General features: G+C 44.5%; 1 pseudogene; it reads right to left on the bottom strand.

The window, feature by feature from the left end:
- Positions 1-2,514: 2,514 nt before the first annotated feature.
- On the bottom strand, positions 2,515-21,441 carry LOC137348641 (uncharacterized; annotated as a pseudogene).
- Positions 21,442-27,924: the final 6,483 nt, after the last annotated feature.

Here is a 27,924-nt window from a genome sequence, read left to right as displayed (position 1 = left end):
TCGACTGGAAATACTATAGTTCGCGTACTTTAGATGGGTCAGTTTTTGTCCAGTGTGTGCAGGAGGGTTTTCTGACACAGTATGTAGACAGGCCAACCAGGGGCGATGCCACATTGGATTTGGTACTGCGTAATGAACCCGGCCAGGTGTTAGATTTAGATGCAGGTGAGCACTTTGGTGATAGTGATCACAATTCGGTTAGGTTTACCTTAGTGATGGGCAGGGACAGGTATATACCGCAGGGCAAGAATTATAGCTGGGGGAAAGGAAATTATGATGCGATTAGGCAAGATTTAGGAAGCGTAGGATGGGGAAGGAAACTGCAGGGGATGGGAACAATCGAAATGTGGAGCTTATTCAAAGAGCAGCTACTGCGTGTCCTTGATAAGTATGTACCTGTGAGGCAGGGAGGAAGTTGTCGAGCGAGGGAGCCGTGGTTTACTAAAGAAGTTGAAGCGCTTGTCAAGAGGAAGAAGGCGGCTTATGTTAGGATGAGACGTGAAGGCTCAGTTAGGGCGCTTGAGAGTTACAAGCTAGCCAGGAAGGATCTAAAGGGAGAGCTAAGAAGAGCAAGGAGAGGACACGAGAAGTCATTGGCGGATAGGTTCAGGGAAAACCCTAAGGCTTTCTATCGGTATATCAGGAATAAAAGAATGACTAGAGTTAGATTAGGGCCAATCAAGGAGGTAGTGGAAAGTTGTGTGTGGAATCAGGGGAGATAGGGGAAGCGTTAAATGAATATTTTGCGTCAGTATTTACAGTAGAGAAAGAAAATGTTGTCGAGGAGAATACTGAGATTCAGGCTACTAGGCTAGATGGGATTGAGGTTCACAAGGAGGAGGTGTTAGCAATTTTGGAAAGTGTGAAAATAGATAAGTCCCCTGGGCCAGATGGGATTTATCCTAGGATTCTCTGGGAAGTTAGGGAGGAGATTGTAGAGTCTTTGTCCTTGATCTTTATGTCGTCATTGTCAACAGGAATAGTGCCGGAAGACTGGAGGATAGCAAATGTTGTCCCCTTGTTCAAGAAGGGGAGTAGAGACAGCCCTGGTAATTATAGACCTGTGAGCCTTATTTCGGTTGTGGGTAAAATGTTGGAAAAGGTTATAAGAGACAGGATTTATAATCATCTTGAAAAGAATAAGTTCATTAGCGATAGTCAGCACGGTTTTGTGAAGGGTAGGTCGTGCCTCACAAACCTTATTGAGTTTTTCGAGAAGGTGACCAAACAGGTGGATGAGGGTAAAGCAGTGGATGTGGTGTATATGGATTTCAGTAAGGCGTTTGATAAGGTTCCCCACGGTAGGCTATTGCAGAAAATACGCAAGTATGGGGTTGAAGGTGATTTAGAGCTTTGGATCAGAAATTGGCTAGCTGAAAGAAGACAGAGGGTGGTGGTTGATGGCAAATGTTCATCCTGGAGTTTAGTTACTAGTGGTGTACCGCAAGGATCTGTTTTGGGGCCACTGCTGTTTGTCATTTTTATAAATGACCTCGAAGAGGGTGTAGAAGGGTGGGTTAATAAATTTGTTGATGACACTAAGGTTGGTGGAGTTGTGGATAGTGCCGAAGGATGTTGTAGGGTACAGAGGGACATAGATAGGCTGCAGAGCTGGGCTGAGATGGCAAATGGAGTTTAATGCGCAAAAGTGCGATGTGATTCACTTTGGAAGGAGTAACAGGAATGCAGAGTACTGGGCTAATGGGAAGATTCTTGGTAGTGTAGATGAACAGAGAGATCTTGGTGTCCAGGTGCATAAATCCCTGAAGGTTGCTACCCAAGTTAATAGGGCTGTTAAGAAGGCATATGGTGTGTTAGCTTTTATTAGTAGGGGGGTCGAGCTTTGGAGCCACGAGGTCATGCTGCAGCTGTACAAAACTCTGGTGAGACCGCACCTGGAGTATTGCGTGCAGTTCTGGTCACCACATTATAGGAAGGATGTGGAAGCTATGGAAAGGGTGCAGAGGAGATTTACTGGGATTTTGCCTTGTATGGAGGGAAGGTCTTACGAGGAAAGGCTGAGGGACTTGAGGTTGTTTTCGTTGGAGAGAAGGAGGAGGAGAGGTGACGTAATAGAGACATATAAGATAATCAGAGGGTTAGATAGGGTGGATAGTGAGAGTCTTTTTCCTCGGATGGTGATGGCAAACACGAGGGGACATAGCTTTAAGTTGAGGGGTGATAGATATAGGACAGATGTCAGAGGTAGTTTCTTTACTCAGAGAGTAGTAGGGGCGTGGAACGCCCTGCCTGCAAAAGTAGTTGACTCGCCAACTTTAAGGGCATTTAAGTGGTCGTTGGATAGACATATGGATGAAAATGGAATAGTGTAGGTCAGATGGTTTCACAGGTCGGCACAACATCGAGGGCCAAAGGGCCTGTACTGTGCTGTAATGTTCTAATTTTAAAAGAACAGAGCAGCAGACCTGGGAGGAGGCGGATCTCGAGCGGGACCTGCAGAAATAAAGAGCGGGGCTCGGGGCCTACGCCTACCTTCGACTGGAGCAGCAGCTGTCAGCGGCAGACCTGAAAGAGGCAGATCCAGAGCGGGACCTGTGGAAATAAAAAGCGAGGCTCAAGGCCTACACCTAGCTTGGACCGGAGCAGTGACATTTGGCAGAGGATCTGGGAAGATGTGGATGCAGAGTGGGACCTGTGGAAATAAAGAGCAGGGTGTGATGCCTACACCGAATTTAGACTTGAGCGGCAGACCTGGGAAGAGGCGAATCCAGAGGGAAACCTGTGGAAATAAAGAGTGGGGCTCGAGGCCTACACTTACTTTAGACCAGAGCAGCGGCTGTCAGCGGTGGACCTGGGAGGAGGCAGATGCAGGGTAGGACCTGTGGAAATAAAAAGTGTGGCTCAAGGCCTACACCTAGCTTAAACTGGAGCAGCAGCATTTGGCAGAGGACCTGGGAGGAGTTGGATTCAGAGTGGGACATGTGGAAATAAAAAGCAGGGCTTGAGGCCCTTCCCTCCTTAGACTGGAGCAGCAGCAGCCGATGGCGGACCTGAGAGTAGGCGGATCCAGAACGGTACTTGTGGAAATAAAGAGTGGGGCTCGTAGCCTACACCTACCTGAGACCGGAGCAGCGGCAGTTGGCGATAGGCTCTCTTGCTGTGTCGGCACATGCTGGGTTTCAAAAGATGAAAACAACTACCAGTGACATTACAGGAGATCTGTAAGCAGATTGGTTGGTAAGTAACAATAAGTAACCTCTAAATAGCTTAAAAATCAGGAAGAATTTTTTTTAAACACTCAAATAGCTACCTTGTAAGTGATAAGGTTAGTGCCACTAAGGCTTTGTTTGAATTCGTGTAATTTATTAATAATTACTAATTCGATTAGTGCAGTTTGGACACAGAGAGGCTACTGAGTATCGAGTGGAATAGAGTGAATAGAGAGATGCAGCACTGAGACAGGCCCTTCAGCCCACTGAGTCTGTGCTGAACATCAACCACCCATTTATACTAATCCTACATTAATCCCATATTCCACACCACATCCCCTCTTCCCTCAAATCGCCTACCACCTACCTGCACTAGTGGCAATTTACAATGGCCAATTTACCTATCAACCTGCATGTCTTTGGCTGTGGGAGGATACCAGAGCACCCAGCAGAAACCCACGCGGTTACAGGGAGAACTTGCAAACTCCACACAGGCAGTACCCAGAACTGAACATGGGTCGCTGGAACTGTGAGGCTGCAGTGCTTGCCACTGTGCCACTGTGCGGGAAGGAGGTGCTGTTTGCAGTCTTTCCTTTCCTTTCTGCCTTTTCAGCCTTCATGTTACAGGGGAAGAAGCTGATTGGCTAGTAACTAGTAAGTTAATCCACTTATTGCATTAGCAATAGTTAATTTGTAAAGCTAAGTAATGGCAGGGCAGCTCGGCCAAGTGGAATGTGCCTCCTGTGGCAAGTGGGAAGTCGTGGACGCACCGTGTGTCCTTGACAAACACATCTGCACCAAGTGTCACTGGCTGCAGAAGCTTGATCTCTGGGTTTCAGAATTCGAGCAGCAGCTGGAGTCACTCTGACATATCTGTGAGGCAGAGAACTACGTGGATAGCACGTTTCAGGAAGTAGTCATCCTGGAGCTTAAGAGAGCACAGACAGAGAAGGACTGGGTGGCTGCCAGACAGACAAGTAGGTAGTGCAGGAGTCCCCAGAGGGCATCCCACTTTCTAACCAGTGTTCAGTTCTGCTGGGGGAGAGGGTTATGCTGGAAAGTGCAAGAGTCACTTATCAACAGGGCGGCGCAGTGGTTAGCACCGCAGCCTCACAGCTCCAGCGACCCGGGTTCAATTCTGGGTACTGCCTGTGTGGAGTTTGCAAGTTCTCCCTGTGTCTGTGTGGGTTTTCTCCGGGTTCTCCGGTTTCCTCCCACAAGCCAAAAGACTTGCAGTTTGGTAGGTAAATTGGCCATTATAAATTGCACCTAGTATAGGTAGGTGGTAGGGAAATATAGGGACAGATGGGGATGTGGTAGGAAGATGGGATTAGTGTAGGATTAGTATAAATGGGTGGTTGTTGGTCGGCACAGACTCAGTGGGCCGAAGGGCCTGTTTCAGTGCTGTATCTCTAAACTAAAGTCATAACCAGAACACCATGGGTGGTGCAGATGTGCAGGGAGGGAGGGGAAAGGACAAAACAGCAATAGTAATAGTGGATTCGAAAGTTAGGGAACAGATAGGCGTTTTTGTGGTCGCAGACGTGATTCCTAATGCAAGGGTCATGAACATCACTGAGAGGCTACAGGGCATTCTGGAGGGCGAGGGTGCACAGCCAGAGGTCGTGGTCCACATTGTTACCAACGATATAGAAAGAAAGAGGGATGCAGTCCTGCAGGCTGAGTTTAGGGGGTTAGGAACGAGATTAGCAAGCAGGACCTCAAAGATAGTAATCTCCGGATTGCTCCCAAGGCCACATGCTAGTGAGTATAGAAATAGGAAAATACACCAGATGAATGCATGGCTGGAGACATGGTGCAGTAGGGAGGGCTTCCGATTTCTGGAGCATTGGGATCGGTTCTGGGGAAGGTGGGCCCTGTACAAGCCAGACAGTCTGCACCTGAACAGGACTGGGACAAATATCCTTGCAGGGAGGTTTGCTCATGCTGTTGGGGATGGTTTAAATTCACTTGGCAGGGGGATGGAAACCTGAGCACAGTGTTAGATCGGACAATTGCAGGGCAGGGAACAGGAGGTAGAAAATTAGCGAGTGATTCTGAAAGACAGAAGAAGCAAAGGTTAAAAAGTGTGCAACACAAGAATTTGGCAGTATTAAAGGGTATTTATTTAAATGCAAAGAGTATAGTAAGTAAAGCCGTTGAGCTGAGGGCACAGATAGACACATGGCAACATGATATCGTTGCTACAATGGAAACGTGGCTTAAGGAGGGGCAAGAGTGGCTACTCAGCATCCCTGGAAACAGAGTTTTCAGGCGGGATGGAGAGGGAGATAAAAAGGAGGGCGTATAACATTATTAGTTAAGCAATCAATAACAGATTTGAGGAGGGATGACATGCTAAATGAATCATCAAATGAGGCCATATGGGTGGAGCTCAGAAATAAAAAAGGGGTAGCCACACTAGGAGTGTACTATAAGCCCCGAAATAATGAGAGGGAGGTAAATGAACAAATATGTGGGCAACTTTCTGAGTGCAAAAGCTATAGGGCAATAATAGTTGGGGATTTCAACTACCCCAATATCAACTGGGATACAAACAGTGTGAAGCACACAGCAGGCATAAAATTCTTGAACTACATTCAAGAGAACATTTTTTATCCAGCACGTAACAAGCCCAATGCGAGGGGCCGCAATCCTAGATTTAGTCTTCGGTAATGAAGCTGGGCAAGTGGAGGAAGTAACAATAGAGTCATAGAGTCGTACAGCATAGAAACAAGCCCTTCGGCCCATCGCATCCATAATGCCTATCAATACTAATCCCAACTGCCTGCATTAATTCCATATCCCTCTATGACTTGCTCATTCAAGTACCTGTCCAGATGCCTCTTAAATGTCGCTACTGTTCCTGCCACTACCACCTCCTCAGGCAGCTCATTCCAGATACCCACTATTATTTGTTTGAAAAATTTACCCCTTTGATCCCCTTTAAACCTCCTCCCTCTCACTTTAAATGTATGCCCTCTAGTTTGAGTCACCCCTACCATGGGAAACAGACTCCGGCTATTTTATAATTTTATATACCTCTATCATGTCCGCTGTCAGCCTCCTTCGCTCTAAGGAAAACAGACCCAGCCTATCCAATCCCTCTTTATAACTCAAGCCCTCCAAACCAGGCAACATCCTTGTGAATCTTTTCTGCACCCTCTCCAGCTTAATCACATCTTTCCTGTAGTGCGGTGACCAGAAGTGCACACAGTACTCCAAATGCGGCCTAACCAACGTTATGTACAACTGTAACATGATGTCCCAACTCTTGTACTCAATGATGGGTGACTATTTTGGAGATAGTGACCACAATACAGTACGTTTTAGCATAATCATGGAAAAGGACAAAAATAAAACAGGAGTAAAAGTTCTAAATTGGTGGAAGGCAAATTTTGAGAAACCGAGAGGTGACCTGGTAAAAGAGGACTGGATACAGCTACTTGGAGGAAAATCAGTGGCAAACCAGTGGGAGGCATCCAAAAGCGAGACACTACAGGCACAGTGTCGGCATGTCCCCACAAAGATAAAGGGTGGTACTGCCAATTCGAGAGCCCCTGGTATCTAGAAGCTTACAGGTTATGTTGAAGCAGAAAAAGAAAGCTTATGACGATGACAAAAATCTTAATACTTTAGAAAGCCTAGAGGAGAGCAGAAAGTGCAAGGGTGAAGTAAAAAATGAATTTAGAAAAGCAAAGAGAGGACATGAAAAATTATTGGCAGGTAAAATTAAGGAAACCCCAAAGATGTTTTATCAGTACATTAAGAGCAAGAGGATAACTAAGGAAAGGGTCGGGCCTATCAGAGATGTAGAAGGGAACTTATGCGTGGATGCAGAAGATGTGGTCAGGGTTCATAATTAGCTTTTTGTCTCTGTCTTCACAAAGGAGCGGGTTGATGTAGACATTGTGGTTAAAGAGGAGTGTGAAATATTGGATGCGATAAACATAATGAGAGAGGAAGTACTAAAGGGTCTGTCATTTTTGCAAGTGGATAAAACGCCAGGGCCAGATGGATTGCATCCCAGGATGTTAAAGGAAGCCAGGGAGGAAATAACAGATGCGCTGAGAATTATCTTCAAATCCTCACCAGATAAAGGAAAGTTATCAGATGATAGGAGGTCTGCGAATGTTGTACCATTGTTTAAAAAGGGTGCTAGGGATAGGTCAGATAATTATATGCCAGTCAGTCTGACCTCGGTGCTGGGTAAATTGTTAGAACCGATTCTGAGGGACAGGATAAACTGCCATTTAGAAAGGCAAGGATTAATCAGGGATAGTCAGCATGAATTTGTTAAATGAAGGTCATGTCTTACTAACTCAATTGAGTTTTTTGAAGAAGTAACAAGAAGCATTGATGAGAGTAGTGCAGTGGATTTGATCCACATGGATTTTAGTAAGGCATTTGACAAGGTCCCACATGGCAGACTGGTCAGTAAAATGAAAGCCCATGGGATACAGGGTAATGTAGCAGGCTCGATCTAGAATTGGCTCAGGGACAGGAAACAAAGGGTAGTGGTAGAAGGATGTTTTTGTTAATGGGAATCTGTTTCCAGTGGCGTTACACAGGGCTCAGTGTTGGGTCCCTTGCTGTTTGTGATATATATTAATGATTTGGACTTAAATGTTGGAGGCATAATTGGGAAATTTGCCGATGACACAAAAATTGGCTGTGTAGTTGATAGTGAAGAGGATAGCCTTAGACTCCAGAAAAATATCAATTGATTAGTTGAGTGGGCGGAAAAGTGGCAAATGGAATTCGATCCAGAAAAGTGTGAGGTAATGCATTTGGGGAGGACAAATAATGCTAGAGAATACATAATAAAAGAGAGGATACTGAGAGGGGTAGAAGAAGTGAGAGACCTTGGAGTGCATGTCCACAGGTCCCTGAAGGTGGCAGGACAGGTAGATAGAGTGATGAAGAAGGAATATGGAATGCTTTCCTTTATTGGCCAAGGTATAGAATTCAAAAGCAGGGATGTAATGCTGGAACTGTGTAAAACACTGGTTCGGCCACAGTTGGAGTATTGTGCACAGTTCTGGTCACCACATTACAGAAAGGACATCATTGCTCTGGAGAGAATAGAGAGAAGATTTACAAGAATGTTGCCAGGACTCAAAAGTTGCAGCTATGAGGAAAGATTGGATAGGCTAGAGTTGTTTTCCTTCGAACAGAGGAGGCTGAGGGGTGATTTAATAGAGGTGTATGAAAATATGAGGGGCCTAGATAGAGTAGACAGGAAGGACCTGTTTCCCCTAGCGTAGAGATCAATTACCAGAGGGCACAGATTTAAGGTGGTTAGTAGAAGGATTAGAGGGGACATGAGGAAAACATTTTCACCCAGAGGGTGTCTGGAATTCAGTGCCAGGAACGGTGGTAGAGGCAGAAACTTCAATTCTTTTAAAAGGAATCTGGACAGGCACCTGAAGTGCTGCAACCAGCAAGACTATGGACCAGGTGCTGGAAGGTGGGATTAGATGGGGCGGCGAGTTTTTTTTCCCAGCCAGCACTGACACGACTGGCTGAATAGCCTCCTTCCATGCCGTATTTTTTCTGTGGTTGTTCTCTGTTCAGGTTTCTGTACAGCTCTCTCCGTGCTCTGTATCACTCTATGGCTGTAATCCCCACTATGTTCAGGTTTCTGTACAGCTCTCTCCGTGCTCTGTATCACTCTATGGCTGTAATCCCCACTATGTTCAGGTTTCTGAACAGCTCTCTCCATGCTCTGCATCACTGTATGGCTGCAAACCCCACCATGTTCAGGTTTTTGTACAGCTCTCTCCGTGCTCTGTGTCACTGTGTGTCTGTAATCCCTACAATGTTCAGGGTTTTGTACAGCTCTCTCCGTGCTCTGTGTCACTGTGCTTCACGCTGACTCAGTGCACAGTAATAAACAGCGGAGTCGCTCAGTTGCAATTTGGCAATTTTTAACTGGCTGATTTTCTCGGCAGGATCGAGAGAAGCAGAAATTCGTCCCCCGGCTGCATTATCTTCATTCTGCTTTCCTGAAGTGTATGTCTGAATCAGGTATTTCGGAGCCTGCCCTGGGGACTGACGGTACCAGTGTACTGTGCACTGACAGAACCCTGAATATTCGCAGCTTAAAGTAACGGTGTTGCCGGCAGCAGAAGTTTGTTGAGGCGTACTCTGGGACACCAGGGAACTGGAATCTGCAGGATAAAAATGTAGTATTATTATGTCTTTAGTTGCTGTTTACCCGGAGACACTTGTCAATCACAGGCAGAGCTCTGCCTTCCGCGGTAATGCTGTTCTTCATCTGAAGTCCGTTCGAACTTTATTGATTTTAATTGGCAAAAGAACAAACTAGGAGCTCCGGAGAAATCTATTTATACAGCGAGTTGTTGTGATGTGGAATGCACTGTCTGAAAAGGTGGTGGAAGCAGATTCAATAACAGCTTTCAACAGGGAATTGGATAGATACTGGAGAAGGAGGAATTGTTAGCGGGGTGGAAAAATACCAGGGCGAGTGGGACTAATTGAATAGCTCTTTAACATACAAGATAGGCTGAATGATTTCATTCCGTGTTGTATCATTCTTAAATTTCTGCTTCTATTTTTCTTGGTGAAAGACAGACAGTGGAAACAATTGAATCGTCTATTCTCCTCGCGGAGACAATCACCTTGCAAAAAGAAGTGGTAGACTGATAGTAGCGCAGTTGTGTTATGTTTATGATGCAAGATGCAACAGAAAGCAGTGAGATACATGAGAGCGATTGAGCGAAGTGACGCTTGACGTCTTTGTTTAAAAGATCAGAGTTTCACTACAGTTTCACGCTTCAAGGGAGTTCCTGCCTACCTCAAGCTCTCTTTGTTTATATTTTCCCAGTACAGGGCCCGCTTTGTTCAGTTTCACTTTAATCTCGGATTTATACGGGTATTTTTTGTTTTATTTCTACATCTGGGTCGCTCATTTTGTACTAGTTGCGCTTTTTGCCGTATTGGGAACTTGTCCCAAAGTCTCTCAGTTGTCAGTTGGGTTCAGTTTGTGCAGTTTCCGCATTGGTTTTACTGTTACTTACTGAGAACCTGCTCTTCCGGCTGACTGACAATTTCAATTCACACAGCCCATTGGCTGAGTATCTACCCTGTTCCCAAAGGGGAGTTTCTCTAAGTTTAATATTATCCTGAATCTGCAGAACAGGAGTAGGCCATTCGGCCCAACTGGTATGTGCCGGATTTTATATTCCACAAGAGCCACCTCCCACTTCAATAACCTCTTCCCGTCCTGACCTCTTTGTCCCTTTATTCCTTTCTTCCTTTAGTATTTTCACGCCTCCCCGACAGTGCGTGAATGCCATATTCTCCAACTATTCCCTCTGGCAGCGATTTCCACGTTTCTGACTTCCCTCTGTGTAAATACACGATGCACTGCATCAACGCACCAAGGCTCCTTAGACAGCACCTTCCAAACCTACGACCTCTACCACTGAGAAGGACAAGGGCAGCAAATACATGGAACACCACCACCTGCAAGTTCTCCTCCAAGTCACACACCATCCTGACTTGGAACTATATCGCCGTTCCTTCACTGTCGCTGGGTCAAAATCCTGGAACTCCCTTCCGAACAGCACTGTGGGTGTACCTACCCCACATGGACTGCAGCGGTTCAGGAAGGCAGCTCACCACTACCTTCACAAGGGCAATTAGGAATGGGCAATAAATGCTGGCCTAGCCAGCGACGCCCACATCCCATGAATGAATAAAAAAAAAGCAAGATAGACTCAGGGGACTCCTGCACTGCCTGTCTTACATTTCCTAGTGGTCACCCATTCCCTCTCTGCCTGTAAGCTCCTAACCTGCGGTCCGACCACCTCCCTATACGTGCTATCCATGTAGTCTTCTGCCTCATGGATGCACAACAGTGACTCCAGCCGCCGCTCGATTTCCAAAACCCGGAGCTGAAGCTTCTGCAGTCGGTGACACTTCCAGCAGATGTGTTCGACGAGGACAAGTAGTGTGTCCATGACTTCCCAAATGCCACAGGACGTACATTCCACTTGGCCAAGCTGACCTGCCATAATGTAACTTTAAAAAACCTTTTATTACAATGAGAAGCAAAATAACTTATCAGTTACTCACCAATCAACTTCTTCCCCTCTACCGAAAAGAAAGGCGACTGAAAAAGGGTAGAAGAAAGAAAGAACGAAAGGACCCACCCTCACGCACCCAACTCCAACTTTACACTCTGTGCACTCAAATGTATTTTCTTCTTAATTTTTACTTCCCCTCCTTACCAAGCGCCCTCAATTGCCAAACTCTCATCTTCACACTCTGTGTCCTCCAGCAGAACTCAATGCATACAAGCAGCACTGAGATCCCCCTGCATTTATACTCTGAAACAATGCTGTATCAGCTCTGCTGCAGCTCAGAAACCAGTTTCAGCTAGCTATCTAATTAACTAGCGACAGATACTCTCAGAGTGTTAGTATACCCCTGTTTAAAACTGCAAGAAAGGTAACGTACCTCTTAACTGAAAAAGGAATTCCAATTACTTGATCGATGTAAACAAAACAAAAACTAGTCCCAGGGTTGTTCAAATTACAATCCGACACCGGGAAGTGAGCTCTACTGGAGGGACGGGTGGTGATTGGATTCCAGACCTTTTATCAAACTTGTATTTCTAATATCCCTGAAAAAAGACATCAACAGCAATCCACACCTATCTGAAAAGATTGAACAGCCTGAGGGTCTTGTCTCTGGAAAAGAGATGTCAACGAGGAGACCGGTCGGACATAATTAAAATGCTAAAGTTCCAAGGGGTACAAGTGGGAAAAATGTTTTCAATTGTCAGTGAGTCCAGAACAAAGCGCCATAAATAAAAGACAGTCACAGACAGAACAAGTAAAGACATTAGGAAGAAGTTATTTACACGGTACACACTGCTGCCACTGTACCTCGGTGGTGGAGGGAGTGAATGTCTGTGGATGGGGTGCCAATTAAGCGGGCTGCTTTGTTCTGGATGGTGTCGAGCTTCTTGTTGGAGCTGCAACCATCCAGGCAAGTGGAGAGTATTCCATCGAACTCCTGACTTGTGCCTTGTAGATGGTGGACAGGATTTGGAGAGACAGGAGGTGAGTTACTGGCCACAGGATTCCTAGCTTCTGACCTGCTCTTGTAGCCAAGGTATTTATATGGCTTTTCCAGTTCCGTTTCTGGTCAATGGTAGCCTCTAGGATGTTGATAGTGGGGGTTCAGCGATGCTAATGCCATTAAAGGTTAAGGGAAGATGGTTAGATTCTCTCTTGTTGGAGGTGGTCATTGCCTGGCACTTGTGTGGTGCGAATGTTACTTGCCACTTATCAGCCCAAGCCTGGATATTGTCCAGGTCTTGTTGAATTTCGACACGGACTGCTTCAGTAACTGAGGAGTCGCAAATGGTGCTTAATATCGTGCAATCATCAGCGAACATCCCCTCTTCTGACCTTATGATTGAAGGAAGCTCATTGATGAAGCAGCTGAAGATGGTTGGGCCTCAGACACTACCCTGAGGAACTCCTGCAGTGATGTCCTGGAGCTGAGATGATTGGCCTCCAACAACAGCAACCATCTTCACTTGTGTTAGGTATAACTCCAACCAGCGGAGGGTTTCCCCCCTGATTCCCATTGACTCCAGTTTGGCCAGGGCTCCATGATGCGGCTCAGCTGCACAGGAAGGGAGGAAGAAGAGTGGAAGAGCAATAGTGATAGGGGATCCAATAGGCAGGGGATAAGACTGATGTTTCTGTGGCAGTAAACGTCACTCCAGAATGGTGTGTTGCCTCCTTGGTGCCAGGGTCAAGGATGTCACGGAGCAGCTGCAAGACATCCTTCTGCGGGAGGGTGTCCACATTGGTACCAAAGACAAAGGTAGAAAGAGGGATGAGGTTCTGAAAGCAGCTTTTACGGAGTTAGGAAGGAAAGTAAAAAGCAGGACCTCCAAAGCAGTAATCTCAGGATTACTCCCAGTGGCACGTGCTAGTTAGCATAGTAAGAGGAGAATTGATCGATTGAACACATGGCTGGAGGATTGGTGTAGGAGGGAGGGCATCAGATTTCTGAGGCAGTGGGACCAGTTCTTGGGCAGGTGGGACCTGTACATGATGGACGGGCGGCACAGTGGTTAGCACCGCAGTCTCACAGCTCCAGGGACCTGGGTTCGATTCTGGGTACTGCCTGTGCAGAGTTTGTAAGTTCTCCCTGTGTCTGCGTGGGTTTCCTTCGGGTGCTCCGGTTTCCTCCCACATGCCAAAGACTTGCAGGTTGATAGGTTAATTGGCCATTATAAATTGCCCCTCGTATAGGTAGGTGGTAGGGGAATCTAGGGACAGGTGGGGATGTGATAGGAATATGGGATTAGTGTAGGATGAGTATAAATGGGTGGTTGATGGTCGGCACAGACTCGGTGGCCCGAAGGGCCTGTTTCAGTGCTGTATCACTAAACTAAACCTTTACAATGACCGGAACTAATATCCTCACTAGGTGATTTGCTAGTGCTGCTGGGGATGGTTTCAACTAGCTTGACAGGGGGATGGGAACCTGAGGGATAGCTGAAATTGGAAGGAAGTAAAGCGTGTAACAGGAGGTAGAAAAGTAGAAAGTGATATTAGAAGTCAGGCGGAAAAAGAACATCAACTAGGCTTAGAATGCAGAATGTCAAGAAGAGAAGGCTAAGGGCCCTCTCCCTGAATACATGCAGCATCTGCAACAAGGTAGATGATTTAAAGGCCCAAACAGAGGTAAATGGGTATGATCTAATTGCCATTACGGAAAAGTGACCAAGACTGGGAACTGAATATTCAAGGATATTTGACATTTAGGAAGGACAGGCAAAAAGGAAAAGGAAGTGGTGTTGCGCTGATAATAAGGGATGGGATTAGCCCATTAGTAAGGGAGGATATCAGATCGGAAGAACAAAATCTGGAATCTGTTTGGGTGGAGCTAAGAAACAGCAAGTGGCAGCAAACATTGATAGGAGTTGTTCATAGGCCACCAAACAGTAGTGGGGCATGGTATTAATCAGGAGATTAGAGAAGCATGTGGCATGGATAATACACTAATCATGGGTGACATCAATCTTCATATAGACTGGGTAAACCTAATGAGCACGAATGCTGTGGAGGAGGAGTTTCTGGAGTGTGTTAGGGATGGTGTTTTAGTACAATATGTTGAGGAACCGACTGGAGAACAGGCTATTTTAGATCTAATTTTATGTAATGAGAAAGGGCTAATTAATAATCTAGTTGTAAAAGAACATTTAGGGATAAGTGACCATAATTGAATTTTACAATATGTTTGAAGGTGATGTAGTTCAATCTGAAGCCAGGGTGTTAAATTTGAACAAAGGAAATTATGAAGGTAGGAGGGGCAAATTAGCTGAGGTGGATTTGGAAAATACATGAAAAAGCATGACAGTACATAGGCAATGGATAGTCTTTAAAGAAATATTCCATAGTTTACAGCAACTATACATTCCTTCAAGGCACAAAACCTCCAAAAGTAAACGCAGTCAACTATGGATAACAAAATAAGTTACCGATTGTGTAAGATTAAAAGAGGTGGCCTATAAAATTGCCAGAAATAGCAGTAAACCTGCGGATTGAGAGGATTTTAGAATACAGCAAAGGAGGACCAAGAAACAGATAAAGAAAGGGAGAATAGAATATGAAGGTAAGGTAGCAAAAGACATAAAAACGTACTGTAAAAGTTTCTACAGGTACGTAAAAAGGAAACGTTTGGCTAAGACAAATGTGGGTCCATTACAGGCAGAATCAGGAGAATTTATAATGGGGAACAGAGAAATGGCAGAGAAGCTAAATGATTACTTTGTGTCTGTCTTCACTGAGGAAGATACAAGAAATCTCCCACAATTTGAGATCCAATGAATTATGGGGAATGAGGAATTGAAGAAAATTAGTAATGGTAAGAAGGTTGTATTGGAGAAATTAATGGGCTGAAGGTTAATAAATCCCCAAGACCTTTGTTCTACATCCGAGAGCGTTGAAAAAGGTAACTAAGAAGATGGTAGATGCATTGGTGATCATCTTCCAAAATTCAATATATTATGGAGCGGTTCCTGAAGATTGGAAGGTCGCAAATGTTACCCCACAATTTAAGAAGGGAGGGAGAGGGAAAACAGGGAATTACAGACCCGTTAGCCTTAAATCAGTCGTTGGAAAAATACTGGAATCAATTCTAAAGGATGTGATAAATGAACCCTTGAATAATAATGATCTGATTGGGCATAGTCAACATGGATTTATTAATGGGAAATTATGTTTGACGAACCTGTTGGACTTTTCTGAGGATGTGACTAGCAGAATTGATAATGGGGAATCGGTGGGCTTGGTATACTTGGATTTGCAGAAGGCATTTGATAAAGATCCCCACAGGATGTTGGTTAGCAAAATTAAAGCACGTGGGATAGGAGGTAATATACTAGCATGGATTAAGGATTGGTTAACAGGCAGAAAGCAAAGAGTAGGAATAAACTGTTCATTCTCGCGTTGGCAGGCTGTGACTAGTGGGGTACCGTGGGGATCAGTGCTTGGGCCTCAGCTGTTCACAATATATATCAATGATTTGGATATGGGGGCCAAATGTAATATTTCCACGTTCGTAGATGACACACAACTGGGTGGGAATGTGTGTTGTGAGGAAGTTGCAAAGCAGCTCCAAGGTGATTTGGACAGACGTAGTGAATGGGCAAGGACGTGGTAGATGGAATATAATGTGCAAAATGTGAGGTTATCCATTTTGGTAGGAGGAATAGATGTTTCTTAAATGGTAAGAGATTAGAAAGTGTAGATGTACAGAGATCTGGGTGTCCTTGTCAATAAGTCACTGAAAGCTAACATGCAAGTGCACCAAGCAATTAGGAAGGCCAGTAGTATGTTAGCCTTTATCGCAAGAGAATTTGAGTACAGAAGTAGCGAAGTCTTGTATCAAAGGTGTAGAATGGTGGTTAGACCACACTTTGAGTAATGTGTGCAAGTTTGCCCCCCTTACCCGAGGAAGGATATTATTTCCATAGAGGGAGCGCAATGAAGGTTCACCAGACTTGTTACTGGGATGGCCGGACTGTCCTATGAAGAGAGATTGGGGAAACCGAGCCTGTATTCTCTAGAGTTTCGAAAAATGAGGGGCGATCTCAGTGAAACCTACAAAATACTTAAAGGGGTAGACAGTTTGATTCAGGTAAGATGTTTCCCCTGGTTGGGGAGTCTAGAACCAGGGGACACAATTTTGAAATAAGGGAGAAGCCACTTAGGACAGAGCTGACGAGAAATTTCTTTACTCAGAGGGTTGTGAATTTTTGGAATTCTCTACCCCAGAGGGTTGTGGAAGCTCAGTCATTGAGTATGTTTAAAGCAGAGATTGTCAGATTTCTAAATACCAATGACATTAGGGGATATGAGGACAGTGTGGGAACAATACATTGATGTGGATGATCAGCCATGGTCATATTGAATGGCGGGGCTGTCTCGATGGGCAGAATAGCCTACTGCTCTTCCTATATTTCTATGTCTCCAGACTCCTGCCCAGCCAGTGAAGTCCGATATGTCTCTCCCTTTCATTGACTGATTAATTGCTTGCTCCAAATGGACTTTCTTCCGGTCTGCACTCATTCCCTCAGCTGTTCCTGTGCTCCTTTTGCAAGAACATGAGGTCCTCGCTCTCACTCATTCACTGCCCACTGTTACTTCAATTAACAGTCACCAAGGATGCAGATGCATTCCTGCAAATCTATCTCTTATACATGAAAAATACGTATCAGATAGATTATCACAGAATGTATAGCACAGAACTAGGCCATTTGGCCCAACTGGTCCATGCCAATGTTTATGCTCCACACGAGCCTCCATTAAAGCTATTCATCTCACCCTATCATGATATCATTCTATTGTTTGCACCCTCAAATGTTACGGGAGCTTTGCCTTGAATGCACTGACCTGTTCACCTCAACTACTCCACCCGATAACAAGTTTCACATTCCAACCACTGCCTGCGAGGTGAAGTTTCTCCTGAATTGTTTTATGGTGTTATTAAGAATAAAAGTTAATAACATGAGAGATGACCAATAGCCAGCCACATGGCCGATGTGGAGAGCCGAGAACTAAGAGTCAAAGTCCGAGGATAAGGAGTGACTCATTTCGGATTGGGGTCAGGAGACATTTCTTCACTCAGACAATTGTGAATCATTGGACTTGTCTAACCTAGAGGGCTCTGGATGTTCAGTCAATTACCACACCAGGTTCGGACTCAGCAAAGCACTGGAGAATTGCTACAAGACTTCTGCACTCATATACTCCAAGGATCTTGCAATAAAGGCTAACATACTAATTCCCTTCCTAATTGTTTGCTGTACCTGCATGTCAACGTTCTGTGATGATGATTCCTGTACAAGTTACACCAAATCCCTCTGAATAACAATATTTGCTACTCTCTCACCTTTTACAAATATTCAGTTTTCCATTCTTCCTATCAAAGTGGATAGGATTGTTGAAGTTTTGAGGAGGTAACAGTGAGAATAAACAATGGAAATGCAGTAGATGTAATTTCTCTGCATTTTCAACAAAAATAAATAAAATGAAGAGACCTTCGATCAAGTATCCCATAATAGACTAAAGAATAACGTCAGAGAATGTGGAGTCAAGAAACTAGTGACAGCATAGATTGTCAGCTTACTTAGAGACAGAAAGCAGATCGTGGGAGTGAAGGGTATTTATTCAGAGTGGCAGAAAGTAAGAAGTGGTATTATATATCAGTGCTGAGACCACTGCTGTTCTCAGTTTACATTAACGATTGGACTTTGGAATCAAAAGCACAATTTCAAAATTTGACACCAAATTATGTGGGGTGGGATGTGTATGGGGTGAGGGGGTAGTTAATCCTGAGGTGGACCGTAACATATTACAGGAGGACACTGCATAATGGGAAAATAATTGGAAAATGAAATTCAACACAGAAAGAAGTGAGGTATTACACTTTGGAAGCAAGAATAGGGAAATCACTTATTACTTGGAAAATGCGAGTCTAGGTTGGGTAGAGGACAAAGGTACTTCGAATTACCAATATATCAAACACTAAAATTTGCATCTCAGGTTAGCAAGGGCATAAAAGCAAACCAAGCCCGAAGCTTCAATTCTAGAGGGCTAGAATTACAAAGTAGGGAAGTTATGCTAAACCTTGGTTAGACCCACTTAAAGTACAGTGTGCAGTTTTGGTCGCCATATTATAAAAAAGTATATGGAGGCAATGGAGAGGATGCAGAGAAAATTGATAAGGATGATAACAGAAATGTGGGGGTGTACATATCAGGAAAGGATGAATAGGCTGAGTCTCTTTTTTCTTGATAAAAGAAGGCCAAAGTGTGACCGAATAGACGCCTTTGAAATTATGGAAGGATTTGATAAAGTGGATGCAGGGAGAATATTTCCACTTGTGTAGAATAATATAAGATTGTCACAAAGAAATGCAATAGGGAATTCAGAAGAATCTTCTTTACTCAGAGAGTGGCGAGAAAGTGAATCTCGCCACCACAGGGAGTGGTTGAAACGAATAGTATAGATGCATTTACAAGGAAGATCGACATGCAATAAGGGAGAAGGGCATAGAGAGTTACGATGATAGATTTAGATGAGGAAAGATGGGAGGAGGCTCAATTGGAGCATAAAGGCCAGCATGGACTGGTTGGGCCAAATGGCCTGTTTCTGTGCCGTATTTCCTATGTAATCCTGCATATGCAATAATTTCACATTTTCCCGCATTATCCTCAACCTGCCACTTTCTTGCCCATTCACTTAACCTATCTTTATCCCTTTACAGCTTCTTTGCATCCTCCTCACAACTTACTTACCTCTCATCTTTCTATTGTTAGCAAATTTGGATGTATTACCCTCGCTACCCTAATCTAAGTCACTGATATAGTTAGGAAATAGCTAAGGCCCACGCATAGATACTAGTGTCACGCCTCTAGTTACACACTGCCATCCCCAAAATGGCCTGTTTATTTCCTACTCCCTATTTCCTATCACTCAACAAATCCTAAATCTATGCTAAAATATTACTCCCAATCCCATGAGTCCTAATCCTGTGTGGCACGTTATTGAATGCCTTCTGGAAATCCAAATATACTGCATCCACTGGTTCCTTTTTAACTATCCTCCGAGTGAAACCTCAAAAAGCTCGAATAAATTTGCCTTTCTCTTTTATAAATCCATGTCGATTCTGCCTAAACAAATTACGATTTTCCAATTGCACTATTACCATTACTCTAATAATAGATTTTAATATTTTCTACATTCCTGATGCTAGATGGTTCTCTTTTCTCTTTCCCTCCTTTCTTGAACCACTGGTTTACATTTACTACCTTCCAATCCACAGGTGCCGTACTCACAGGAACAGACAGAGCTTCCTCAGTCACAGGGAAGAGCGGGAGCGGAAGCTGGAGTATCGATAATCTGCGCTCATTTCAACCAACTGTGGATCAGAGTGAGAAAGAGTCTGGGATGTTTTGGGGATTCTCCGATGTTCACGTTAAACCGGTGATGTTCCAGATGGTGTCAGCACCCCGCAGACTGCCTTCTCTGTGGGAATCTCACACGTCCTTTTTCCAAACTGAAACCTAGACCTTACTGCCGGTTCACAGTCTGCCCTGAATTTAAAACTACAATGGAAAAGGTTCATTAGGAAACTACTCTGTTTTATTTTCAAGGGATTGAGGTGATATTTATCGTGATATTAAACTGAGGGTGAACATTCACCAGGTTAGTCCATAACATGGCGTGGTTTAGAATCACTTACCGGCTGTGACAGTCACCACCGTCCCGGATCCATCCACGTATCTAGTCTCGTAACACAGTGACACCGGTTTCAGTCACCCCGATACAAGAACTACCGACACCTCAATCTGCCGGTCACACATCACCAGACAGTCAGCGCTGCCCAATTATTCCATGGATTTTAAACAATATTCCACGTTTCACATTCCCTGTCGGTTCAAATTGTTCTTTGTGAGACTCTGAGCTCTCAGTAAGATGTCCCAAGAACGCGGGCTGGGGATGGGCGCTTCATCTAAACGGGGAAAAATGTCAGGCAAAGATAATATAAAGGAGGAAATGACACTAAAATTAGACCATATTGCAGCGATAATAACATCAAACCCTACAATTCAGGATCCGTCCCGGGAAATTTATATATTAATTGCACAGAGGTATTTGTTCAGGTCTCATTCACTGTGACTTTTCCCAAGCAAACACAATGTTTCACTCAACTGAAAATCTCCTGGTACTTGGTGAGATGTGGGGACATTGGTTAAATGGTTGGGAATGCGGTTCCCGTTCTAGCTGTTAGATCAGGATCCCAACTGGATTTGTAACTGGGATCAGTCATTTCCAATCGCCATTCACTGACACCAATGCCGGGAATGACATCACCATTCACTGTCACACTGGGCAGATATAAAACTCAAGATGTTAATGGCAATAATCCAATCTCATTCTAATCGCGATTGTGGAAAGACGGTGCGAGGCAGAACTGTAAGGTTTAACTGCAGATTAACTCCGCCTTTTCATTTGTTTCTATGATAATCTGGAATGAGAGTTTTAGTACCATGGGAAGCCGAGGCCCATCACTGTGTGTTGTACAAGTATTCAGCTTTACAGTAATAGGTGGCGATGTCTTCAACTTTCATCCCGAATTTTCAGCGAAAATGTCTTTTCTGCCTTATTCACCGACACATCAAATCGCCCTCCACCGGAGATCCGCTCCCGCTCTGTCCCTTGTGGGTTTGTCTGAAGAAACGTCCATTTAGGAAATCATAATTCCAAAATCCACCACAGTAAACACAGGTGATGGTGAGAGACTGATACTCCATCCTGGTCACCGCTTCCGGGGTCTGTGTCACTGACTGACTGAAAGAGACTAGAAATTAAACAGAGAGTTTAGTGGGCCATCAGAGCCGAACCACACAACGAGGCTCAAACCCCAGACAGTGACTGTAATTCGGATGGACTCGGGCAGCTTAATATTAAATTCATACAATGTCGGTGTGTTTGATCGGTACTCACTGGGTAAACAGACATACAGGGTGAAAACAAGGATTCCCATCGTTCTGCTGCGTGGAGCTGATGGTTTCTATGATGGGGAGCTGGAGACTGCAGCCCTGGACTGCTCTGGGAGACTGGACCTCAGAGCTGGACTGAAATACTTCAGGCGGTCGAGTTGATTTGCAGAGGACAGTGTCCCGCAGACCATTGATGGGCCGCATGGTTCCCGGGTCTCTGGCTGTGTGTTGTGTGAATAAGCGACTGGTTTAAAGAGGGAACCAGCAGTTTTCTGTCGCTTCATTGAGTCTGTGAGCCCGATGTGAAATCCCCTCCCACATTAGTCTTTGTGTATATTCTGTATATCTGCCTGGATATTGACAATGTCACTGGACTGTCTCACGTTTAACCGAGGCCCCGCCAGCCCGTTCAGGGAGATGTTAAAGAATCACCGGCACTATTGGAATAAAAGCAGGGAGGAGGGATTCTCCCGGTGTCCTGGGCCCACATTCCACCCTCAACAAACACCACCCAATAAAAACACATGGAGCGACCTCCCAGCTCATTACCGTGGGGGAAAGGAGGGCGGCAGCCTCTACTGACAGAACTGACACAGCTGCTCTGGGAAAAGGAAACTTCAGGAGCACAGGCCCTCATCAACATGACCGATGGTTTAATTGACCTCAGCACGGATGGGCTGCCGCAGGGTCCTAATGTCCACCTGGAGACAATACGTTCATCTGCCTGATCGGAACAATTTCAAAGAACATACACAAACTGTCTGCTTGATACGTAATTTTTGCACATCAAGTATTCATCAAATTGTCTGTACTATTGAATATTACAATTGAATCTGCTTCAGCTGCCCTGTCAGGTATAAAAAACTTTTTGCATAAAATTGATTTTCCTCATGTTTACATCAATAATTTGTATTTGTATGGCGGCTTTAATGCAATGAAACGTCCCATCTGCAGGTAGGGACAGAGAGGCTATTGAAATATGATTCCTACAGGGGCTAATGTTGCGGAGCTCATAAGGCAAGGCCTGCACTATCAGAGCAAGGACAATTGCTTTGATGAATATTAATAATACTCGCATTACTGCACAGCTCAATTTTAAGAGGTCACGAATCCTTGTAAATAATGTTAAGGCAAAATAACGGATGGTTGAAGATCTTTCAATCCCCACTTCAAGGAGGCTATCAAGGCCCTGGAGAGGATACAGAGGAGATTGAATAGACTTGGACCAGGGATGAGGGATTTATGGGGAGGTAGAGAAACTGCAATTATTGTCCTTACATCAAAGAAGATTAAGTGAGTTTTAATTATGAGCATCAAAATGATATCGGTTTTTGATAGAATATATTACATGTAACTGCTTCCAATGGCTGGAAGTTTGATATCCCAAGGATCAAGGTTTAAGGGAATGGACAAAAAAGGCATGGGAAAGGAAATTTATGTTTTACATTGCCATTGTCATGATTTGGGATGCACTCCACGAAAGCGTGGAGGAAGCAAAGTCAATCGTAATTTTCAAAAGAGAACTGTATATGTACTTGATCGGGGAAAATGCAGGGCTGTGTGGAAAGAGCGTGGAGAGTAAGACTAAGGTGATATCTCTTTCAAAGAGCCGGCACAGGTATGATGGGCCGAATGGCATCATTCGGTGCTCAATGATCTTATACTTCAATTCCCTTCATTTTTCTCCCAGTCACTTGAACAGTAAGCAGGAGCAGCCTGGCAACAGAAATTTGGCATCCAACCACCTTCCTTTCCACTTCAACACTGAGTTCATGTAAGCATCATCGCACACTTGCTGCTGTCACACAGGATCTTGAGTGAACTCAAACAGGAGTTGGTGGCAGCCTCACCCATAGCTTTAGATTACTGCTCGCTCTCTCTCTCGCTCTCGCTCTCTCTGATCTTTCTTTACTGACCTGTTTTATTGGAGAGATTGATGCTGCTGTTCCTTGTTTGGTGTTAGATTGGAAACACAGTGGGACGGGGTTCTGTATTCCTGCTCTGACAGAACGTTTTCCAGACTGCAAAGTTACAGGCTCAGGATCCATCATGTGGGACTGTCTGACACCGCATCTCTTTATTGCATCTCTTCTCAGTAAGTACTCCCTTCTCAATAAGAATCTATTCTCCACCCTGTCTGCCGTGGCAGAGCTGTTATTATAGGTAAAAAGATAGTGATGGTGATGTTGATGATGTTGATTCTCATAGTGACTGTTAATATTTTTGTATATTAGAATGGAGCCACCGAGACACATTGGAACAGCAGTTTCCTGAAATAATGGTTGAAGAGGAAAGTTATATCACACTAACCTGTTCCTTGAAAACAAGAACTGCTAACCCTTCTATATTCTGGTATAGTCATGTAGATCCAGTAAAAACACATATAGTAAAAACACATAAGAACTTCGTTTAAACAAAGGGGAAGTCACACAACAATGAACAGTGTGTTAAAGCATGGGGGTGCGGGGAGGCTGGGTAGAAAGGCGTCACAGCACACGGATGGCTGAGGAATTGTAGACAGTATAGAAAAGACATATTGTGATCCCAGACACTGTCCTTGCACGTAGCAGATAAAGGAGTCGTCATGGACACCAGATATGATTAGACTCATAGTAGACGATGGGAAATTGTAAAATGTTGAACAGGTTCTCACTGAGCCAAATAAGGAATTTTCATTATGTCATTATGCCCCTATGAGTAAGTAAGAGGGGAGGGTTTTGGAAACAAGATTTAATCCCTGACTGAAACTGGGAAAGGCACGAGAACCCCGGGGAAGAACTCTCGAGAAGATACCCCTGAGTCAATGGCTCAGTAGAGCAGCCACAAGTGCGAGACTGATCACCTCGTGCCTTGATGGGGAGGATAAGGTGCAAGTAGTGAGAGCTTATACTTTGGTGAGTTTTGATACTGTGCATGTTAGTGAGAGCTTGTATTTGATGATATAGTTTGTGAATAAAATATTGATATACCTTTCATCAATCGGATTCCGTGGATTCTTTAAGAGTAAGTGCGTATTAGGCACAACAGTCAGCGCCCCAGGCAGCCTCACAGTACGTGTTTTATCTCTATAGAGGGATAGTAAACTGGATACTGGAACCTCGACTTCACTGACCGATTTTCTTCTACGTTCAGTAAAATTGCCAAGATTATCCAGCTAACGATCCACAGCGCCCTGATCTCTGACACCGCCCTGTATTTCTGCGCCATGAGCCTCACACTGCTGCAGAGAAAAAGCAGATTGCAGACAAAAATTCACTGGAGAATTCCAGTTACAGCTCACCAGAGGGCGCCCTCACACCGATAAACAGAAGCAATAATTCAGCCTCCTCTGTGAGAGTCGCAGGAACCTTCTTAAAATTGCAATAAAACACAAAAATAAACAAGAGCAGTCGATTCTCCTTTGTGCAGTTATATCAGTTTGTGATTACAACGCGCATTTATAAGAAAAATGAACTTTATCTTCAATCCTTAATGCCTTGACTCCCTTCAACTTTTACTATACCCTTACCCTGTCTATGTGTTCTTCATTATCACCTGTCTCCACGATTTACCCATAATTGAATACATTTCCTTCTTGCAGACTACAGATTAAAGGTTCTAAACCTTCGGCATATAAATTCAGAACCATTCCAATCGCTCTTTCTATAAACAGGAACTGGCAGATCAGGCAATGTCTCAACACAGAATTTCTCACGCCTTGTTCACGGACATCTGAATATTTCTCAATATAGCCACCAGAGGGCGTCAGATAACACTGTTCCTTTATTTGGATCGGACCCCGGGCAGCGAGGTGAGTTCTGTTTCTCCAAAATCTGAGTAAATTTTGGAATGTATTGAACTTTAATAGTTGAAATCAACTTGCCTCAATGGATTGGGAAGGTACATCGGACAATAGTCCTCACCAAAGAAGCATCCACAGATCAAAGGATTGGCTTTTGGCACTAACCAGTGAACAGGACAAGTGAGTGGAAGGTATGGAAGTTGGGGAAAGAATATTAAAATGTGAATGGCAGACACACTCTGGGATTGGATTTTTAGAGCCGTTAACTGTACCATCAGTGGAGATCGATGTTAAAGGCGTGAAATACAAACTGATACCACTTGTAGTTTGTGTCTTTTTCTGCTCTATTCCTTTTCACTAATCGGAGCTAAAGTTGTAACAACAGTTTTTCATGTCCTGCTGGTGTTGAGTATTTTAATGAGAACCCGTCCTGGAGCATTTGAACCCACTCCCCGCGCTCTTCTCCCGCCCATTTGCAGCCGACGAGCTGGAAATTGTTTTTAAAAAGCAGGGGTGCGCCTTTCCCTCAGTTCCCGTTTATCACAAATCCAAAATCGCAAATTAACAATTACGAACACGAAGTGCCAGAATTCAACAGAAAGAATGTAAATATTATTTTAAATGCAACCACAGTGCTGGAAACGCTTTCTAAATTACACCAAGTGTTTATTCTATTTATGTATGTTCAGTTGTTTGTTCAGTCACAGCAGATATCATCCTTCCAACATGACGGATCTATAAATCGTTCTGGCAAAATACAGAATCATTGATATTTCGCTAGTGAACTGATCGGTGAGGAAGATCTGTGATAATGGTGAAGCTACTGGAATTTGAAAGGAAGAATTGACGCCAGAACGAATCAAATTCATTGACAATCCCATGTTTCCGATTACAATAACCAGACAAGGGTTTCAGTCCCCGCCCCACGTCTCTAACAGCGGAACCATTTCCCATATCGGGACAGTGACTGAAGCCCAGCTCGGGGTGTTTCCATTCACTGACAGCCAGCTCACCACCTACCGGTCTCACAGCACCACTGAGGACACAAGGAAGTGAGGTAGAAGAATCCTGAGACACGACAGCAGATTATTGAGGGTGGGGATTAGAACGGGTGTCTTCAAATATCCAACTCCCCTTTTACAGAGCGGACAGCGACAATGCAGCTGCTCAGCATCTGGGTTGTGTGGGGAGCATTTCTGACAGGTAATTGCGGATTAAACACATTTCATCTTTTCTCTTATTTCTCAAACATGGTTTAAATCTGAATTTTAAACAGTCGTCGGTCTGATCTTTTCCTGTTTAAACTTGTTTTTCAGATTGCAGTCATGGAGATTCTGTCACTCAGCAGCTGTCCTCAGATGTTAAGGCCGAGGGAGAAGCGGTAACTTTAAACTGTACCTATGATACTACACAGAGCAACTATTATTTATACTGGTACCGGCAACACCCAGATACACAGCCCGAGTTTATACTGTGGAAATACTCAGGCGGTGCTGAAGTTAAAGCAGATTTTGCTGAGAGCCGTTTCTCTGTAAAGCTCCAGACCTCGACTAAATTCATCAGTTTAACCATCTCGGGGCTGCAGCTGACTGACGCTGCCGTGTATTACTGCGCTCTCAGCCTCACAGTGATGGAAAGCAGTCTCACCCCTGTACAAAAACTGTCTTTAGACTGGGTGGGAGCTCCGGTCTGTTGGGGGTTGTGTAGAATCGCGGGCAGATGTGCAGCCACAATGTGCAGCGCGCTGTCAGGCGCTCAAACACACACCGAGAGGAAACCAAATTAAGCTCGGATCCAACTGTTTCCAGGAGCGGCCGAGAAAACAAACTGCAAAATCAAATTGGACAGACAGATCCAGCACAGAAACATATTTGAAGACATCTGTTCTCATCCCCACCCTCAATAATCTGCTGTTGTATCTCAGGTTGCTCTCAGCAAATTTTCTTGTGTCCCCAGTGGAGCTGTGAGACCAGTAGGTGGTGAGCTGGCTGCCAGTGAGTGGAAACACCCCAAGTTAGTCTACACTCACTATCCTTATAGGGGGAATGGTTCCGCTGTTAGAAACCAGGGGCAGGAATGAAACCCTGGTCTGTTAATTATCACCAGCAAGCTCAGGATTGCTAACGGTGACAGCATTAAGGAGACACCCTGAAGCACACTGGACATTGAAGGAACTCTATGCTTGGCGCTTGTTTTAAAGATCACAGACAATACCTTGCGAAATATGTTCATTGTGTATAAACTGTCTCTGCACCAGCCACACACTCTGAACACACAAACCCTGTGAAGAGGCCGCGGCCAAAAGCTCATGGAAACTGACAGGGGAGATGGGGAAAGGGATTCTCAATATTGCAGGCAGGCACGGAAAGGGCAGCAAAGGACAAAAAGTAAATTAAAGCGCCACAAATGGATTTATTAAGTTCAGCTTTAGTATAAATGCGAGTTGAAATCAACTAACATAATTCCCCAAGCGGTCCTAACCTGTTCTAGTTGAGTGTTGTGCTGTTTTGTGATCTTTTTGGAAGGTCCCTGTGACCCTGCGGCTGAATTATTGATTCTGTTTATCGGTGCGAGAGCGCCCTCTGCTGAGCACTAATTGGAACTGTCAGTGTAGGTTTTTGTTTGGGAATCCCCTGCATCTCTGCAGCAGTTTGGCACTCATGGCACAGAAACACCCGACGGTGTTGGAGAGAAGGACCGCGGCAATAATTGCATCCTTTGTGCAAATCAGCAGAGAACTTGTTGGAGAAATCTGGAAACTTATCTCCCTGCTCATAGCCTAATCTCTTCATTAATCTCTCAGAGCTTCTCTGCGATATTGGATTTCCCACAACAGAGGTGGGTTAGTGTAGGTTGTCGAGTAACTACATTCCAGTGTTATGCTCTGTCCTTCCCGAAACGTTAAT

The sequence above is a fragment of the Heterodontus francisci genome, chromosome 34, assembly GCF_036365525.1.
Source record: "Heterodontus francisci isolate sHetFra1 chromosome 34, sHetFra1.hap1, whole genome shotgun sequence".
NCBI classification, from domain to species: domain Eukaryota; kingdom Metazoa; phylum Chordata; class Chondrichthyes; order Heterodontiformes; family Heterodontidae; genus Heterodontus; species Heterodontus francisci.
Note: the sequence above shows the minus strand (reverse complement) of the source record. Positions and strands in the feature narration are given on the sequence as shown.